This window comes from Drosophila ananassae (genome assembly GCF_017639315.1).
Source record: "Drosophila ananassae strain 14024-0371.13 chromosome 4 unlocalized genomic scaffold, ASM1763931v2 tig00000066, whole genome shotgun sequence".
Lineage (NCBI taxonomy): Eukaryota > Metazoa > Arthropoda > Insecta > Diptera > Drosophilidae > Drosophila > Drosophila ananassae.
In genome coordinates this window covers 656,036-664,981 of record NW_025319039.1, presented here as the reverse complement: position 1 = coordinate 664,981, position 8,946 = coordinate 656,036, and the positions used below count along the sequence as shown (strand labels likewise).

The window sequence follows — 8,946 nt, the reverse complement described above, 5'->3', positions numbered from 1 at the left end:
AAATTCTTACCAAATAGGTAGGCAGTAATGTCAATTCCCCAAATGGTTAAGACGAACCATACTAATGCGTATTTTCCCTGTGGTAGGTTATATAAATATATTAATGAGGCGCTTGGTAGTGCAATCAATAATAATGCAAAAACGTATAAAATTTTGTTTCCTTGGGTTAGATTATACCATTCAAAAGAAGATAAAACTGCTATCGAAAAAATCAATAGGTAAAACGATAAATCACTGAAATATGTAGCAAAAGAAAATATGAATAATATTACTATTGAGGACAACATTCTAACTATAAAATTATTATCTACCATATTTCTTCTCTCTTTTTGTATAATCTTCTAATGCTTTGCTCAAATCTTGACAAGAAAAATCAGGCCACAAAGTATCACAAAAATACAATTCAGCATAAGCTGCTTGCCATAATAAAAAGTTGCTTAACCTTTTTTCGCCGCCAGTGCGAATTAATAAATCCAATTTTGGCAAATCTTTAGTATACAGAAATTTTTCAAATTCCTCTTCTGATACATAAGCAATATTTTCTTTTATAATATTGCTTATAGCTTGTGTAATTTCTTGCTTTGCTCCGTAACTGACTGCCACAGTGAGTAATAAACCATCGTTCTTATGTGTCATTTCTTCTGCTTTTTTAATTTGATCCAATATTTTACTGGGTAACAGACTTAAATTGCCAATAAAATTCAACTTAATGTTACAGTTGCAAATGAAATTGACTTTATCTTCATTAGTTAAAACGGAGTAAAATAAATCAAATAGACAGTCAGTTTCGTTTTTAGGTCTAAGCCAATTCTCCATAGAGAATGCATACAAAGTTAAGTAGGGTATGGTTAAGTCCGTACAATACTTGGCAATATCGTATGCAACTTCACTGCCCTTTTTATAACCATCAATTTTTACTCTTCCTTGATTGTTTGCCCATCTACCATTACCATCCATAATAATTGCTAAATGTTTCGGTAAAGATTCTTGATTCAACATTTAAATTTAACCTAATTTTGACTTGAGTGAAATTTTTTGGATTTCAATGGACACCTGGAAGGTGTCAGCTACTTGCATGACAGGAAGAGAGTTACTGTAGTGACACCAATAGTTGATACTTGAATGCAAAATTGGTGTCATCCCAGTGCTCCGACACTGGGATCCAGGAAATTTGATTTCAAACAAGTGCATCAGATAGTTGTATAGTAAAGACTGGATTCCAGTGTCAAGCACTGGAATGACATCATTTGCTATGTAAGCTTTCTCCATATCATTTAGTGATTCAGTATATCCTTTTCTTTGATGGACAATTCACCATCAATTTTTTTTATATTATTATCAGTAATATTTTGTATTTCCTTTTTAGCACCATGAAAATCATCTTCTGAGATTTCTTTATTTTCCTTCATTTTTTCTGTTTCTTCCATAATATCTCTACGTATATTTCTAATGGCAATCCGTGCATTTTCAGCAAACTGATGCAATAATTTCACTAATTTTTCACGGGTTTCTTGTGTTAAGTCCGGAAGAGCTATACGTATGGTATTGCCCTCAACAACAGGATTTAAATTCAAGTTGGCATTTAATATAGCATTTTTCACTTCACCGACAACATTAATATCCCAAATTTTAATTGATAGAGTTTTGTTATCTATAACCGAAACACCTGCAACCTGATTTAACTTTTGATGTCCACCATAGATATTTACAACTATACCATCAAGCAACGATGCGCTAGCTCTACCAGTGCGTACGCCTTTAATATCATCATGAAAGGACTGAATAGTTTTTAGCATTCTTTCTTTTGTTTTAGCTTTTATTTCATTTAACATAAATTACCTAATGTTTACAATCTGAAACTATAGTATAAGTACCTTGACCCTTAATAATATTGACTATTTTTTCTCCCTTCAAAGAAAAAACTATAATTGGAATAGAATTCTCACGAGCAAGTGAAATTGCTGATGCATCCATAACTTTTAAATCACGAGTCAATAAATCCGTGTAAGAAAGCCTATCATACATTACAGCATCCTCATTTTTTTTCGGATCAGCGGAGTATACACCATTTACTTGCGTACCCTTTAGAATAACATCACAATTCATTTCAACAGCACGTAAGGCTGCAGCTGTATCTGTAGTAAAAAATGGGTTGCCTGTGCCTGCTGCAAAAATTACCACTCTACCTTTTTCTAAATGACGAATAGCTTTCCTTCTTATGTAAGGTTCACATACAGTGGCCATGGGTATTGCAGATAATACCCTAGAAGCTATTAAATTTTTTTCTAAAAAGTTTTGTAAAATTAAAGCATTGATTATAGTTGCAAGCATTCCAATATAATCACTACTTGCTCTTTCACAGCCACTTAAAGACGCAGATGTGCCACGAAAGATATTACCACCACCAACAACAATACATACCTGAACTCCAAGCCTGTTAATATCAGCTATATCTTTGCACAATTGGCTTATTATTCCCATATCATAGCCAAAAGACTGTGACCCCATTAAAGCTTCACCAGAAATTTTAAATAACACTCTGGAATATTTTATTTCGCTTTTTTCATTTATTGAGGGAAACATTTTTTACCATTTAGTTTGCACCACCCAAAACAAGTAACTTGTAATTAGAGAGTTTAACAGCACTCACCTCGCTTGATTTTATAAAATCAGAAACCTTCATTTTATCATCTTTTATGAACTTTTGTTCCAGTAAAACAACTTCTTCATAGTACTTAGCCATTCGTCCATCTACTATTTTTTTTGCTACTTCTTCAGGTTTATTTAAGCTCCTTACTTGTTCTTCAATTATAGAACGTTCATTTTTCAACTTCATTTGATCTAAATCATCTATAGACAAAGCTTCAGGCTTCATAGCAACTATGTGCATCGCTATTTGTTTTCCAATTTCCTGTAACTTTGCCTTATCACCGGGTGATTGCAATGCAATTAAAGCACCAATCTTACCTAAGCCACACACATCACCATGTACGTAGCCAGCAATAACTCCATCCTTAGCTTCTAAGTAACAAAGCTTGCTTAACTCTAGCTTCTCACCAAGAACTGACGTACCATTCATAATAGCTTCCTGCACTGTGCCAATGCTTTCATACTTGGCATTTTTTAACTCATCAACGCTAGTACAGCGTTCTTGATGAGCAATTGATGCTAAATTTAAAACTAACTCTATAAATTTCTCATTCCTTGCGACAAAATCGGTTTCGCAATTGAGTTCAATCAATACACCACAATTTTCAGTCAAACACATAGCAACGAGCCCATCTGAAGCTACTCTATCAGATTTTTTGTCAGCTTTAGCAAGACCTATTGTACGTAACTTATCAACGGCTTTCTTAATGTCACCATCACATTCTTCTAATGCTTTTTTACAGTCACTTAAGCCAAGCCCTGTTCTATCACGTAATTCTCTTATATCATCTGGATTCATCTTCATTTGTTACTACCTCCCTTTCTTCTTCTTTGTAAACTTTACTACGTCTCCTTTTAGTTTGCACAATACCATCTTCTTTTTCTTGAATAAACTCATCACCCCTTATATCATCAATCTTAACTCCAGATTTTGCTAGACTAGACTCTATTCCAGCTAATATAGAGTCGGTAGCTAATTTACAATAGAGCTCTATTGATTTTCTTGAGTCATCATTTCCAGGTATTAGATAAGTAATACCATCTGGATCAGAATTAGTATCAAGTATTGCAACTATTGGAATTCCTAACTTCTTAGCCTCCTTAACCGCTATATGCTCTTTATTAGTATCAATGATGAATAAGATATCAGGAATTGCTCCCATTTCTCTAATACCGCCAAGCGCCTTATCAAGCTTTTGCTTTTTCTTTTCAATGTTTCCCAATTCTTTCTTTGTTAAAATGCTATCCTCGTCATTTAATATTTTCTCATATTGCATCAAGGTTTTTATCGAAGAAGAAACAGTGCCCCAATTAGTAAGCATACCACCAAGCCAACGATGATTCACATAATATTGACCACAACGAATCGCTTCACTTGCAATAATATCAAAAGCTTGAAACTTTGTACCAACAAATAGAATGCGACCACCTTGAAATGCAACGTCATATAAAACCTTCATGGCCACCTGTAGCAATGGTAGTGTTTTTCGCAAATCAATTATATGTATACGATTTTCTTGATGCACTCCATATATGTATGGAGCAATTTTTGCGTTCCAGCGACTAATTTTGTGACCAAAATGTACACCAGATTCAGCTAAATCACGCACAGTGACTTTAGGCAAATTTGTCATATATCATTCCTCCAAATAGTTTATCTTCCATGGCATAACCCTAATGGGACTACTTGTACAAGCCATGTGTGAAATTAAATTATTTACATAGTAATAGAAAAGACAGCAAAGCGCAAACAAAAAATATTGACAAAGGGCAACATGTTTATTAGCTTTAAAGTTGAAGCCCGAAAATGCTAAAAAGAAATTAGGGGGGTGTAGCTCAGTTGGTTAGAGCGCATGCCTGTCACGCATGAGGTCGTGAGTTCAAGTCTCATCACTCCCGTCATATTAGTTTTAGCATAACTTAGAATTCGCAGTATTATTGCCGGTATTGAGAAACGCCTTCACCAAACTTGACATGGCATGGTATTGTAATTAATACTTAAATAGGTTTGTTTTTATCATTAACAATTAGGATTAAATATGCTCATTTCTGAAGTTTTTGCAGCAGATGCAACTAGCAATACATCAAGTATCGGCGCATCTTTTGCTAGTTTTACTCCATTGATTTTAATATTTGTGGTATTTTATTTTCTCATTATTCGCCCACAACAAAAAAAACTAAAAGAACATAGAAGGATGATAGATCAAATAAAACGTGGTGATACAGTCATTACTTCTGGTGGAATAATAGGTGAAGTTAATAAAGTTGATGAGGCAAATGCACAATTTATAATAGAAATAGCACCAAAAGTTGAGATAAAAGTTCTAAAGTCCGCTATATCTGAGGTTTTAAGCAAAGAAACTCAAAAAGTAGCAGCTAAACCAATTAAAAAGGTAAAATCGAAAGAATGATAAAAAGAATATAAATCAACCAGTAATAAAGGCAAAAATGCTTAACATGTTTAGAAAAAAGTTTGTTTGGTGATCCATTTGTGTGTGGAATATTTGGTGTAGTAAGTAGCGGTGATTCAGTAATACCAACTTTACTAACTGGGTTGCAAAAATTGGAATATAGGGGATATGACTCTTCAGGTATAGCAATCATAAACAACGAAGGTAAGATAGAAGTCAAAAAATCAGAAGGTAAAGTCGAAAGGTTATGTGAAGTTGTTGATGACAGCAAGATGTCTCACAGTACAGTTGGTATAGCACATACTCGCTGGGCTACACATGGAGTTCCAGGCCTTAAAAATGCTCACCCCATTCGTACAAATAACGTTGTTGTTGCTCATAACGGCATAATTGAGAATTACAATCTGCTAAAAAAGGGTCTAGAAGAAAGGGGAATGCCATTCCATACTGACACTGACACAGAGATCATACCAAACATGCTAACCTTATATCTTGATGAAGGATTGTCGCCAATTGATTCTCTATTTAAGTGTTTAAACAACTTACATGGCTCATTTGCCTTGGTCTTATTATTTGCAGAATATCCAGACGCCTTATTTGTTGCGAAGAGAAATTTGCCTTTAGCAATAGGCTATAACTGTAACACAGTGTTTGCTGCATCTGACTCTAATGCTTTAAGTGCATTTGTGGAAAGAATATCGCATTTGGAAGATGATGACATTGCAGTGATAAAATCTAGTGGAGTTAGTATATACAACAATGGTACACAAGTTAAACGCAGTATAGAAAATAGTAGTCCAAGTGATTTTCTAATTAGCAAAAATGGTTACCCTAGCTTCATGTTAAAAGAGATTTTTGAGCAACCTTGTGCATTAAACAAAACAATAAACCAATTTTACAAGCAATATAAAGAGGTCAACAAAAAATTATTCTCTGAACTGAATCACATTACTATAGTTGGATGCGGATCATCTTATTTTGCTGGGCTAATAGCGAAGTATTGGCTGGAAAGTGTCGCTCAAGTTCGAGTATATCTAGAAATCTCGTCAGAATTTAGGTATAGCAACGTCAAGCTAGAAGAAGGCAGCATTGGGTTATTCATCTCTCAATCTGGCGAAACTGCAGATACCATAGAAGCGCTGCGTTATGCGAAATCACAGAAGCAAACAATCATTAGTATAACTAATACATTTAGCAGCAGCATTGAAAAGATCTCAGATATTGTGTTACATACTCTTGCTGGGCCAGAAATTGGTGTTGCTTCAACAAAAACCTTCTCTGCACAACTTGCAACTTTAGCATGCTTTGTCGTGGAGCTTGGAAAAATAAAAGGTGTACTGGGTGGAGAGAGAATAAAACAGCTAAGCAACGCTATCAACTCTATTCCCAAGCATGTTGAGCATGTTTTAAATGTGATGAAAATACAACATATATCAGGCAGTATATTAGAACACAATAACGTTATTTTAATTGGCAGAGGAAGCTCATATGGAGTTGCAATGGAAGGTGCATTGAAGATAAAAGAGCTTTCATACATCAATACCATTGGTATTGCAGCGGGAGAAATGAAGCACGGTTCTATTGCTTTAATAGACTCTACTGTGCTTGTTATAGCAATTATCCCTTATGATAGTTTATTCTTTAAAACGCTATCTAATATACAAGAGATTATTGCAAGAAAAGGCAAAGTAATTGCCTTCAGTGATAAGCAAGGAGCGCCATTCCTAAGGGAAGTTTGCGCAGATGTGGTGCAACTTCCAGACGCTGATAATTTTATCTCTCCAATCATCTACAGTGTTGCTATGCAATTCCTTGCTTACTTTACTGCAGCAAAAAAAGGGTTAGACGTGGATTGTCCGAGAAATTTAGCCAAGTCTGTTACGGTTGAGTAGTCCATTTAAAGTTAAAGCTAAACTTCTAATAAGGTAACCAGACTGCATTCTGTGATTTTTAGCAAAACACGATACACAATCGTCATTCCGCTACTAATTAGCGGAATCTATGCCGAGATACCGCGGCGGTATGACGGTTCGCGGTGGTATGACGGTTAAGTAATTCGTCATCCCGCTGCTTGTTAGCGGGATCTAGAGATACCGCGGCGGTATGACGGTTCGCGGCGGCATAGCTATCTTCAAAAATATGGTTGAATAATTGTTAATAATAGTGTATAATTATTAATATTTTTAAGCACTTTGGCTATGGCTTTATCTAAGTTTCTCGACCCTAAGTTGGATTTGACCTTCAAAAAAATATTTGGCACTGAAAAAAATAAGAATATTCTCATACATTTTTTGAATGATATTTTAGGGTTTACTGAGATAAATACTATACAAGAAGTGGAATTCCTCAGTACTATAATGGATCCTGAAATTGCATCTGATAAACAAAGTATAGTTGATGTTCTTTGCAGGGATTCTAGTGGGGCCAGGTATGTGATTGAAATGGTGCGACCTGAAAGCCTTCGGTCATATTGTTTAAAAGGAGAGGAATTCATTCAGAAAGAAACTGAAAGGATTCTAAAGCTTATTGAACCAGATGTTTTGCCATCTGAGTCTACGCATCAGTGCGAATTGGGTAACCAGTTGGTGCCGAGCGACGCGGACAATGAACCTCCTCTTGATAAAGAAGATGCTCAATCGTGAGAGAAAGCATAAACTACAAGCATCATGTGGTTGGAGGGCTAGGCTTAGTGGTATGGTGAACGTAAGTGAAGCTTCATAAGTATCGTAACGATTAAAGAGCTAAAGATGCTGATAAGCTCCGACCAAAAGGTAATGTGGATGAGTTACATTTTTCATTTCTGGATGTACGCAAATAATAATTCCACCGGTATAGAGAAGCCACCTAACCCACTATTGTATGACAAAAGGAACAGGATAAGCCTGTATTTTCGCCTATATGGCAGGCAACCCGCAAGGAATGCTGATGGATGTGCAGGTAAAGGATAATGGAGAAAGCGAATGCCATTTTGTAACGAAATGGATAGAATTTGTAACATTAATTCGCGTGAAAACGAGCAGACTTCCATTTGGTCCCTCATGACAAGAAACTTTGTTAACCACTTAAGGTAGGAAAGCAGATGATTACAAGTACAACTGTAAGTGCACCTACCAATAACTCCGAAGCATGGAACCAGTTACCCTGGAAGAAATGCCAAAAAGTTGTTATGAGGCTACAGAGGCGTATTGTTAAGGCTGTCCAACAAGGCAGATGGGGTAAGGTGAAAACTTTACAACACCTTCTCACACGCTCTTTTAGCGGCAAAGCTTTGGCGGTTAAGAGAGTAACTGAAAACCAAGGAAAAAACACAGCAGGTGTAGATCGTCAAATATGGTCAACTTGCAACACAAAATTTCAAGGAATAAAGCTATTAAAACAAAGAGGATACAAACCTTCTCCGCTAAAACGGATATACATCAGTAAGTCTAATGGCAAAAGAAGACCTCTTGGAATCCCTACGATAAAAGATAGAGCCATGCAAGCATTATACTTGTTTGCTTTGGAACCGATAGCTGAAACGATCAGTGATCGTCACTCTTATGGTTTTAGACCAAAAAGATCCTGCGCAGACGCTACTGTGGCTTGTCACTTGTTACTGGCAAGCCGTAACCAACTACAATGGATACTCGAAGGTGATATTAAAGGGTGTTTTGATAACATTAACCATGAATGGCTCATGAAGCATATTCCTATGGAGAAGAAAATTCTTCATAGCTGGTTAAAAGCTGGCTTCCTAGAATCAAAAACTCTGTATTCCACAACTGCAGGTACCCCACAAGGTAGTATCATCTCTCCAATACTAGCAAATCTAGCCCTAAATGGACTTGAAAAATCATTGGAAAGTCAATTTGGTAAACTTGGCAGTAAAAGAAGAAGCAAAATCAGA

At 35.8% G+C, this 8,946-nt stretch overlaps 1 non-coding gene across 1 annotated transcript; it reads left to right on the top strand.

Annotated features, from left to right (window-relative positions):
- Positions 1 to 4,474: 4,474 nt before the first annotated feature.
- Trnad-guc lies at positions 4,475 to 4,548 on the top strand. Its single transcript has one exon. It is a non-coding gene; the product is annotated as a tRNA-Asp (tRNA).
- Positions 4,549 to 8,946: the final 4,398 nt, after the last annotated feature.